We start from the raw sequence: 12,698 nt of genomic DNA, 5'->3' as shown, positions 1-12,698 counted from the left end.
CAAAACAAAATTTAATTACCTGTTTTAAGAATTAATTTAATTAGTGTAAATAGTTTCAAGACACTTATAGAATTATGCAGTACTAATTGAATATCATCACAGATAATAAAATAGTCAAATTTTTAAAGAAAGAGACAATTGATACTAAAAAGAATAGAGAAAACAAACAACTAACCATTAATCTCACTATTTTAAAAACAAATTGTGACACATTTAAAAGGAGATTATACTCAAATTGAAGATATTTAAAACATATTTGCTTGAAGTGGCGATACATGTTTTGGATTGTATCAAGGGTAGCAGGCTAAATAATACCAATAAAGGAGATTAAGTACCTGCTTGAAGTGGCGATACTTTTTGTTTAAAATTATATAAGCTATAGTTATTAGTTACTCAATTTCTATATATAGATCTTTAGTTCAATAAAGGAGATTAAGTACCTGCTTTACACACAAGTAAGACAAATATAATATAATGTTTTGTTGTGAAAATATTTTATATTTCTATATGTATCAAAACAAAGAAATCTATTATTTTTATTTTTGGATCAAAGTTGGACTAAAAATTAAATGCTCTAACAATGAAAGAATCATGGTAAATTACAAGATTGTGTTAAATAATTTTTTTTGTACCTATAAAATTTTAATTTTATAGTTTTAATAAAAAAATCTTAATTTTTTGTCCCTAAAAATTGATTATATTATTTTTAGTCTCTTCTTTTATGTTAATTATTATGTATCATTTATACTTTTGAATAATTTTTTATAGGTATCTTTAGAATATTATAAAAACTTCTCACATAAAAGTTTAGAATTATTTAACAAAAGGTGGATTAAAATTAAATATTTAAGTGGAAAAAGTATAAGATTAATATTTAATTAATTTTTGTCAAATATTTACAAGAAAAATATTTATCATATTCTAAACACGACGATAAAAAAAACTATTTAAAAATTTTAAAAAATATGTATGTGTCGAATTAAAAGCACTAACATACACAAAAATTATTTGAAGACAAAAAAATTAATAAGTTTTTTATAAAAACTAAAAATAAAAAATTAAATTTTACAAAGACTAAAAATAAATCTTAATCTAAATGATGATTAAACAATTTAACATGTCTTCTTCTTATATATAAAATTGAAACAATTAGTCAATTCTTTATCTAACCGACTCTATTAAATTAAAAATTAGTGAAAATTGATCTGTTTGCACTTGCTTTTGTTTCCATATTTTAATTTAGACAAAAAACAAAAAGAAAATGTATTTTATGATTTAGTTAGATATAAACACACACACACACACACACACACACGATATCTTAGTTTAAATCATGACATTTTCTCTAACAAAAATATATCATGATTGGTCTTTCAACTGAAAATTTGGTCATATGTTATATTTATTATTATAATATATATTACTAATTGGCTTCTATTATTTCTCGTCCCGAGAACTCTGAAGTACTAAGGTTCCATCCTCAAAAAAGAGCTAAGTCAATTTTATTTTATTTTTTTCTACTAATTGAACAATGATTCAACAATGAAACCCTAGATTGTTGTTTTAACTTTTAAGTTGATTGATTTTATATATATAATATTATGATGGTTTATATCTAATATGGATTTAATTGGTCTATATCTAATATAGATTTAATTTGTATATATCGATAACATAAGACTTTTCTATATCAGCATTAATCAAATCATTCATTGTAGATTTTTGTGGATTATTATTAGTTGGATGTCCGTTCCAATATATTTGTTTATACAAACAATCAATTAAATAAAAATATATGGTTGTAGAGCTAGCATGTTTTAGAGGACGTTGAAAAGTGCACGATGGTCATTCATACTTCAACAAAATTAAGGGTATGGATTAGTCGTTTTGACTTTAAAAATATCAATCAATCATTTTGACTTCAAAGAAAAAACAAAGCGGACAAATCAGTTCTTTGGGCTACAACAAAATATGGTGTGGGCCAGACATCTCAACTTCAAAGAAAAAATTAAAGGTGCAAGTTAGTAATCTTAATTTCAAAGAAAAAATAGAGTGCAAAGATAAGTCATCTCAACTTCAAATGAAAGATAAACGATGTGTGTTTGTCATCTCAACTTCGAATAAAATTAAGGTGTGTTTTAGTTATTTCGGCTTTAAAGAAAAATAATAGGTGCTGGTCTGTCATCACGACTTTAAAAAAATAAAATAAAGAAATAAAATGTGAGAGTTAGTCCTATCAATTTCAAAGGGAAAATAAAGGGTGATGGCATAGTCAGCCATTTCGACATCAAATTTATATACTTCTTTAAATATTATAAATAATGTTATTGAATGAGCATTTTCTTTTATTTGCATTCATTTTTTTTAGCTTAATTATATTTTTGGTCCTTACAAATATACAATACTTTAGTTTTAGTTCTAACAATTTTTAATTTTTTTAATACCTATAGTATAAGTTTTTTATCTTATAAGAGACGATAAATTTCACTATAATCAACTCACACAACTATGAATCTCGATTCGAATCCGAAACTTTAAATCATTATTTTTATTTCTGGTGGGTTTTTCATTTAAAAATCATTGATGTGACAAAGTTTTGACGAGGAAGCATTATTGACTCACCTAATAATACTCTTTGAGTCAAATTATTAATTTTATTTTTCAACAAAAACAAATTATAATTTTCTATCAACAAAAATTGAATCCCCCTCAGTCAAAAAATAAAATAAAATTGAAACCTCTTGATTGTGTTCATTTTCTTCCTTATCTGAGTTCACGTACGTTGTTGGGTTTTCAAACTTTCTTAATTATGCAATCTGAGTTCACGTACGTTTACGTGAATTCAGATTGCGTACATATTGAGGGTTGAATTTTCAAACTCCATTGATTACGCAATCTGAGTTCACGTACGTTTACGTTAATTCAGATTGCATTGTTTCTGAAATTTTTATTTTTTTAAATCATACGTGAATTCAGTTCACGTAACACCAGAGCCTACATGAACTGAGTTCACGTAAAATCCCCAAATTTAGAAGAAAAAAAAATACGAACTCAAATACAGACCAACAAACATACCTTTTTATGTAGATTTAACCACAATGTAATGATCAAACTGATATGTTGTAGGTTATGAGTGAGGGATGTAAGTTTTTAATGATTATGAGTTATGGTTAGTGAGGTATGGTGATTTTTTTATGTGAGTTATGAGATGAGTTGAATGTTGATGAATGTGAGTTATAAGTTAATAAATTTGTAACATTGATAAAAGGGCATTTTGGAGATATTATAAAAGGGCATTGAGAAAAACAAAAATTAATTAATAAATAAATGAATCTATTGACAAAAGTTAAATTAATCTATGTATAAATATATTATGTAGTACATTGAAATGGAGATATTATAAATGAGTAATCTATATATTTATAACCTATTTAAACAAAAACTCAAATTTGAGTTGCTCTAACATATTAAAAGTGTTAAAATGAGTTTAACTATTTTTTTTTGTTTAATTGTAGTTTTATTTCTTCTATTTTTACTAATTCATATAATTGATTTCTTTATTTTTAAAGTTGACAGTTTTAATTTATTCTTTAGATACATTAATTTTTGAAGTTTAATGTTAAATTTTTAGAGGATTAACTTCAACATTTTCTATCTACTACAATACAAAAAAACCATTGCTTATTTGAAAAAAAAAAAAACATTGCCATAAGCTAAGAGAACGATTTTACAATTATGGTGTACCAAAGTGTTGCCTATTGTTTACACTACGGTATTTGGCAAAAACCGCAACGCTTATGTAAAATCGTAGGCATAGACAGTCTATTAGAACGATTACGGTACTACTATATGGCAACAATTTTAAACTGTTGCTTTGTGATAACCGTTGCACTTGACTATTTTAGAGAACATTTGTACACCGTTGCTGTGAAAATCGGTTCTCTTAAGATGGCTTTAAAGTGAACTACCACAACGATTTTTAATTGTAGTTAAAAAAATTCCATTCTAAACCATTCTATTTAGTATTTTAAAGAACACTTCAAAACTGTTCTCTTTGATTGTATCAAATTAAAAAAAGAAAAATAGAATATCCGACACACATTTATATAATAGTTCATTTACTAATAAAATTTCTTAACTATATATACAATAATCACTATATAGATACCTCTAAGACATAATGTCAATCATCATTGTCATAATCAAAATAACATATTCACAATAGCCGGTTACATTTATTAAAAAAAACCTAAGCCTCAACATTTGTCTCTTCAACTGGTACTTTCAAATCTTGAAATTCTTTATCGATATCATCAATATTCTTCTAAAAAAATAAAATTAATATGTACAAACATTCCCTTCTACAAAACAAATTTTAGATATGTAAATTACATTAAAAAAATCTAGTAGAGCTTACAATATAGTAAATGACAAGAAAGGGAGTCAACAAGAGTTCATATAGAGTGAACTAGATAGAGTCCTGATGTTGCATGTTGCTGCATTTAAATTGGTTCCTTACCTGTAACATCATAGTAAGCTGGCCTAATGATGACTAAACCATCCACTGGTTGTACAAAATCGACAATACAAATATCAGGAGTCATTGAAGTTAGTATGTCCTCCAGATAGCTTATTCTACATTCTTGATTAATGAGATGATTTTGGTGCATTTATAAAAATCAATATGGAAGAAACTATACCATAGAACACACTTGGCTCTCAAGCTTTGGTGCCAAACATGTACCCTAGAACAAAAAATTGAGCGTCATAATTAACTTCAAAATATTAACAGAAATCAAAAGCTTGAAAACAATATCTAACACTTTCCTTTCTATTTTTAAATATTCATTGTGTAAACTTCAAGAGATCAAATAATGTCATAGATATATTTGAAAAATGAAGTGAAGAATCGGGCCAAGAGGATAACATAGATGGCAAACCACAAATTCCTATATACTTATTTTTTCTTCGCTTGGAATTGTAAAATCGAAGAGTTAAGTGAATAATAAAAAACCAAAGAGGTTTATAACCACACAAAAACATAGTTCATATATCTCAATAATAAATTATCAGTTAAATGCGAAGGTAACATTTGAATAATAACACAACTAGTAAGAATTTCTCATGAACTCTCAAGTCTAAACACTAATACTTACTTATCACATTTTGTAAACACTTCATATGCACATTAAAAATACTAATGTTCTAACCACTATAACATTTTTAACTTTTTGCCACACTTATCTTGGCAACGGCTAAAAAAATGTGGCTAGAAACGAGAATAGAAAACATGTTTTCAAGTGTTGTTAATAACATAGATATAAAATACACTTTCTTGTTTGTTAACATAAAACCGTTGCATATTCGTTTTTAAGGTACGAGTTAAAAAGTGTGGCCGATTTAAACAACACTTTTAAACCATTGCCTGAGAAGATTTTAAAGCAACATATTATAAATGTGGCCTTAATATAAAAAGTGTTGCCTAAACCATGTTTAAACCACAATACATAACTTTGGGATAAAATAGAAAAAAGTGTTGGTTAAACTAAAACCCTTAATTATTTGCTTAAACCTAATGTCTCAAACTTAATTTTCCCAAATTACATGACCAGTTCCTCACACCAAAAATTTTAGTGCCTGAACCAAAACCCTTAGTGTCTAAACCAAAATCCTTAGTTCCTAAACCAAAACCCTTCTCAATCCTTTCTCAATCGCATTTGTACCGTTCTCCTCCGTCTCATCTTTGCTTTGTCTTTGTCTCCTTGCCTCTCGTCTAAACCCAAAACCCTTCTCAATCGCATATGTCTTTGTTTATGCACCTCTCGTCTGTATCCTTGCATCTATACCGTTCGTCTTCGTCTTCATCTTCGTCTCGCCTCAACCAAAACCTTTTTCGCCTTCGTCTTGCACGACGCCGTCTTGTGCTCTGACTTCTCTCGCCGTCTTGTGCTCCGACAATTCTCGCCATCTTGTGCTCTGACAGCTCGTGTTTGACTTAACCCTCACTAGAAGGTCGCAAACATGTAAGAATATGTTTCACCCATCTTCTTTTTTATTCTTGAATTTGTGTTTTGATGTATTTCAATTTCATGTGTGAGTACTTCGTTTTTATTAATTAGTAATTTTATATGATTTATTGAATTATTGGTTGCAATATCTAAATTGTGAAGTTGAAGTTTGAGATTATGTATATGGCTGCTCACCACTGTTTACAAACCTTGTTTATCTGCACTAAATTGAATTTTTTTTTGTCCTTAATATACATGACATTGATGTATTTATGTTACTGAACTATGGAATTTATACAATCTCGAATTGCTCCATGCTTGGTCTTGTTATCTGTTGCTGAATTCCTATAGGTTTAGTTTAATTTTGGTTTTTTTTTTGTTGCTAATTTGAATATTTGGTGAAGATGATGGGGGTGAACAAAGGTAATACTAGTAAGATTAATCAATGTTTTGAGATTCTGTTGGAATTAATGTTGTGGTGGTAGGGTTGTGGAACTTCCTAAGTTCTATTTGAATGAGGTGAAAAAACTTGTCCTGGTTTAGATTTACTTTTTTTTTTTTTGTATATAAGTTCTGAAAGGAGAGGACAAACATCTATCTTGCTTGATTATTGTATGTTATTTGTGATTTATATGATATATATGATCATAATATAAGCAATGAGAGTGCATTATCTATTCAAATATATAAGTTCATTTGGATGTTGATTTCCTTTGCTAATAAGATATTCTGCTTTACACTTTTTGTATTGGTGGGTTAGTGAATTGTAGGGATGGCAATGGGTAGGGTTTGGGTAGGGTACTATAGTACCCGTCCCCATACCCGCGATTTTAAAAAATACCCATACCCGTGTCCGTACCTTCTTGGGTATCAACTTTAATACCCGTACCCTTACCCTCTGGGTACTTAAGTGCCCGTACCCATACCCGTTACCCACACTTTAACTAAAAAAAATCGATAAATAAATGATATTATTGTGATTAAATTTAAAAATTATTTAAATATCTTAAATCCAATCATAAAATATTATAAATCAAAATATTTTCTGACTCAACATTTCAAATGAACACTTGTTACAATACATATTTAAATATCTATAATAATATTTTGTGAAGTTGCAAGTCATATGATAATATTATCTGAGATAATTGATAAAAAGTTGCAAGTATAATTATAAAGTCACGATTAATAAGATATAACTATTAGTTATAAAATCACAATTATTTACCTATTTATCATAATCAGATTCTTAAAAAATTTGCAAACGTTTATGTTTCAATTATAAATATTGTAATGGTCCAATGATATTAATAGATGTTAAAATATAAAAGAAAACAATTAATTAAACTAAACACTAATATAATAAATAAATAACTAAATAAATAAATAATATATTTATATAAGTGCGGGTGCGGGGCGGGGTGGGTACTACAGTACCCGTACCCGCACCCATACCCGCTTAATTTTGCGGGTAATTACCCGTCCCCATGCCCATACCCATGATGCGGGTTTTTACCCTACCCATTGTGGGTTTTTTTTGCGGGTACCCACTGGGTATGGGTCTAATTGCCATCCCTAGTGAATTGTGATTGTTTGTGAATGGAACGGAGCTTTGGTCAAGAAAGGATACATAAACTACTTTCAAATATGTTAATTAGGACTGTCAAGAATTGTTAACTATTAATTAGGACTTGAATTACATTGATTTATTTATGCTACTGAATTCTGGAATTTAATTGTTAAATAGGACCAGCAATACCAGTTAAATTCTGGAATTTAATTATTAATTAGGACCAGTAATACCGGTTGCACAATTTCAATGACTTGAATTGCTACAAATAGCCTAAAAGCAAATATGTTCCCTAAAAATAAACAAGCATATATCCATGACACATAGAGAAAGAAAAAGTACCAGCAATACCAATTGTATCCTTGCTAACTTCATAAATGGAATAACCATTAAACACAGATGGAGATAAGATTAAATCACACCAAATTACTGAAATTAAAGCAATCTTTTATTGTCCTAAAGTTCATAATATTGTCTAAACAATAAAATGCAAATAATAAGAAAAATATATAATTGTTCCGTAAACTGCCACATTGTAGTCATTGAAACTGCACCTTTTTGAACTTGAAGCCTATCACGTTAACTTGCTAAACAGATACATTTTATAAATGGTTGGAACTCCAAATTGACGCATAAAATATTTTACCCAGGAAACATTAACACTAAACTCTGCAATACTGTGCTTATGATATTTCCATCTTCAACCGACAAAAGGAAAAGTTTCATAAATCTACATTTCTTTATTGTCATTAAAATTTTAAGCAAGCTATTATCCTAGTGGTCAGTGTGTTTAATATATTTGGATTTATTTTGATAGAATCTCGTGTTTGTGTCTGCAATATTTCACTATTATTTTGATTTGATTTGGTTAGTTTTTGTTGGCAAATTCCACTCGGTTCATTGTTTTAATGTCTTAATCTACATTTAGTTGTATAGATCTACATCTAGTTGCATTGATATTATAATTTCATTTGTGTTAAACTTCAATTTGTATGTTATTATTTTTGTTATTTAGAGTGATGGATAAAAAGTGGACTACACTTCATATACTTAATTCAGAGTATCAGAAAGGTGTAAAATCTCTTTTAGATTTTGCCTTCACCAAAGGAGAACCTCAATGCCGCACAATTTTATGCCTTGTGCCAAGTGTATAAATCGTTGTTGGAGAAGAAGAAAAGTGCGGCACTCCATTCTTCTACATCAACCCATGTTCCTGAAAAAGCATAAGTATATTAGTTTGATTTACTTAACTATGAGATAATTAAGTTGATTTATTGCTATGATTGAGTATCTTGTAGACTTATAAATTGTTGGTCTTTAGTGAAAAAGCATAAGTATATTAGTTTGATTTACTTAACTATGAGATAATTAAGTTGATTTATTGCTATGATTGAGTATCTTGTAGACTTATAAATTGTTGGTCTTTAGTACTTGTGATATGTTGCTAGTCTTTTTTTGCAATAGGTAGTTTAACATACCTAAATAAAGTAAGTTTAGATAATGCATAGTTGATCTAGTCTAAAATTACTTATGACTAGTTACATAAAGCAACATTGGCAAAGAGTAATTAGTTGTTGGTATTTAGATATGATTGATTTCTCATAGATTCAATATATATCAAACATTCTAAAATCTTAGTTCCTTTGTGTTAAAACACTAATTTTGTTGTTGCGATGAAAATTTGTGATTTATTTTTTTAATATTCATAACTATAATTGTATATTTTCCCTTTTATTTATATTAATATAATAACTTTTCGGGTTGGACTTGAAGATCATTACCAAGATACATGAAGCTAGTGGAATGTATTGAAAACTTGGTTGTTTTTTGGCAATGCATTAGAAATAAAAAACTTGTTGGTTTTTACAACTTTGATAACATTTGATCTAATGATGTATTGGTTTTTGTGTGTGGATATCTTGTAGTATTTGTGTTACATTATTTTGATGAGACAATTGTTTTTCTTCGTAATATTTACTTTAATTAATACTTGATTATGTTTAACTCTTTTGTGTTTTGCTCAATAACAATTATTTAATGTTCAATTATGGATTACAAGCAATAATAATTAATTATCAATATTTGCCTAAAAAATGAGAGTGCATGATATACGTATAGGCAACAAATAGAAAAATATAGACTAAAGAAATTGAATGTTTATGGTCAAAAAGTATAAACAACACATAAAAAGTGTGGTTTAAAACATTTTCATCACCGTGACCTAAACAAAATGGCAACATTTAAATTTTTGTGCTAAATGTGTTACCAACGTTTCAATAATCGTGATATAAAGTTATATGCAACACATACAAATTTATTGTCTTAGACGTGGAAATGTTGTCTATGCTTTTGACAACATTATAAATGTGTTGCCTGAAACATAAATAATATACACAAAATTGTGGTCTAATTGTATATGCAACATTTATAAACTGTTGGCAAAACCAATTCATAAAACCGTGGTCAGAAACATTCAAACAAACCGTGGCCTCTTTGAGTGTATTCACCAACGGTTTTTTTAGACTTTGTGGGCAAAAGTAAAAAACCGTTACCTTAAAAAATAGGCCACAACCACCTATGCTACACTTTGTAAGCTGTTGCCAAACCGTTACGTAACCTTTAAGCCACAAATTTTTTTATTTACGCCACACTTTTTTATTGTTGCCACAACTAAAAAATGTTGTAGTGAACTATAATGATTCTTCTCACCAATTAACATATTGCAGATAGATTAAAAATAAACAATAAGTATCTCAAGTTATATGAACTATGATGGTACTTTATAGTATTAATCATTCTATATCATCATATACTATTTCACGTTATTTAAAATATATCACATCGTTATTTTTTTTATTAAAAAATCAAAATGATCGATCAAAAGTGTTAGATTTAAAAAAATAAAAGGATCAATTTCATAAATTAATAAAAATAAGAAAACTAAAATGTTAATTAAACCTTTTTTTTGGGGTGATGTTGCAAACAATATATTGTTGTTGATGTTGCCTTATACTATTAAGAATAAGCATTGTGATTCAATTATTTTGTTTGAATTAGTTGTTTTATGTTAATCAATTTCATCGGATAATTTGAGTTGGGCCTAATAAAACTCACAAATTAGCTTATTAGGTAAATAATACTCACCACTTATATATAAATATTTTGTCAGACTTTATCTGATTCAACCGAACTCTTAACACACCTCTCACGTGTTAAGACAAACTCTCAAATTAAAATTTTGAAGAAAACAAAGGTTAATTAAGAATATTAATTATGATTCTAAAATGTTATGTTAATTTAACTTGTGCTTTTGTGTGAATTAATTCAAAATAGGAGACAAGCAAGACAAAGAAAACAATTAAAAACGGAACATATAAAGAAACAAGAATATTCTGGACAAAACGGAGAATGATCTCTAGGATCAAGACTGATCGTCACAACCTCTTGACGAATCAATCTCCACAATTTCAACGAAGCTTTTGCCTCTGAATTTTATACTAAGTTCATCAGTACATGGCAAGGAACAAGTAGGATCTATTTCAGTCAAAGAAAGCTTTCAAATCTGTAACACCTTGATTTTTAACAGCGCGAGTGTATTTTTTTTTTTTTTCAAAATAAACTCATAGAAACAAAGAAATAAAGAAGAAAATATTTTTGGATAAATATTTAAGTCGTAACATAACGACAAAGTCAACAAATATTTACAAGCAACGGAGTAGTTTTTGAAATCAAAATCCAAAGTATTCAAACATCAAAATACATCGGGGCTATGAGGTCTATCAGACATAGCTCATACCCTGGGGTATTCTCGGCAGACACCTGTACAAAAGCACTGCCCCAAGAATTTTAACTCCCCACATCACATCAAAAAATGGTACATGGAACCCATCAAAATAAAATGTCAAGCTAACAATATTGGTATATGTACAGTCTTCCAAATTAAAATAAACACAACCCAAAAAGAAAGACATCTAGTCCCTATACGTCAACCTAATCTGATCATTCTACAAAAAACTATACATCCCAGATGATCTTCACACGTCCCGCAAGATCCTCCTAACACAACTCCAGTCAGGTGTGTCCAACTACCTTCCCATCTATAGGATACTAACCGGTAGGATGGTCTTGGTTCTCATCTGAGGGCAAATCTTAGATTTCCACAATAGTTGTAAAGGGTCACCAACCGAAATTAACAATTAACACATAACATTTAAGTTTTTAAATGCACAAAATAACCTTTCAACTTAGCATGCACCTTAAAAGGGTTTCCATATACCAAACATGCATAAACAAGGTTGAACAATGAAGTTTTTAACAAAACTGCACTGTTGTATTCGAATACAATATCTCTGTATTCGAATACAAGGTTGTTTCAACAGTCAACAGCAAAAACAACATGTCTATATTCGAATACAACCTTCTGTATTCGACTACATATAAGTCAGCAGCAAAAACAACATGTCTGTATTCGAATACAACCTTCTGTATTCGAATACACATCAGACAGCAGCAGAAAAATAGCAAAATTCAGTTTTTAAAAGGGTTTTGAAATCAATCAACACTTACACACAAATCCAAACAATCACACTTAGCAATTATAGCACAATCACCATGACGACTTGAGTTTCGAAAATGTTTTGCAATCAATCACCTTTACAAACAACTTCAAAACATTCACACTTAGCAATTATAGCACAATCACCACGACAACTTGAGTTTCGAAAAGGTTTTGCAATCAATCACACTTATACACAATTCCACAACATCCACACTTGGCAATTATAACACAATCACCATGACAACTTGAGTTCAAACACTCAATCATAATCTTGAATCAAACACGACTCGCATGCCAAGCACCCTAATGCCATCCGTATATGCCAAAATGCATGGACTCGGAATTCCAAACCAAAACCCTCCTCAAAGGGCCGTAAATCATAATTGTACCGCATATCACATGCTGAAGTACTAAATTACCGATGTGCCACCTATCACGGGTCATCACGATTTACTAAAAACGTAAATCGTAAATGTACCGCCTATCACAGGCCGAAGTACTATTTACCGAGGTGCCACATATCACGGGTCAGCACGATTTACCAAAAGTGTGTAGTCTATCG

At 29.1% G+C, this 12,698-nt stretch overlaps 1 long non-coding RNA gene across 1 annotated transcript; it reads left to right on the top strand.

Annotated features, from left to right (window-relative positions):
• Positions 1-5,467: 5,467 nt before the first annotated feature.
• LOC101507175 (uncharacterized) lies at positions 5,468-8,965 on the top strand. The gene is made up of 2 exons (XR_190444.4): positions 5,468-6,023; positions 8,594-8,965. It is a non-coding gene; the product is annotated as an uncharacterized lncRNA (long non-coding RNA).
• Positions 8,966-12,698: the final 3,733 nt, after the last annotated feature.

This window comes from Cicer arietinum, chromosome 8 (assembly GCF_000331145.2).
Source record: "Cicer arietinum cultivar CDC Frontier isolate Library 1 chromosome 8, Cicar.CDCFrontier_v2.0, whole genome shotgun sequence".
In the NCBI taxonomy this organism is placed as follows: Eukaryota; Viridiplantae; Streptophyta; class Magnoliopsida; order Fabales; family Fabaceae; genus Cicer; species Cicer arietinum.
Note: the sequence above shows the minus strand (reverse complement) of the source record. Positions and strands in the feature narration are given on the sequence as shown.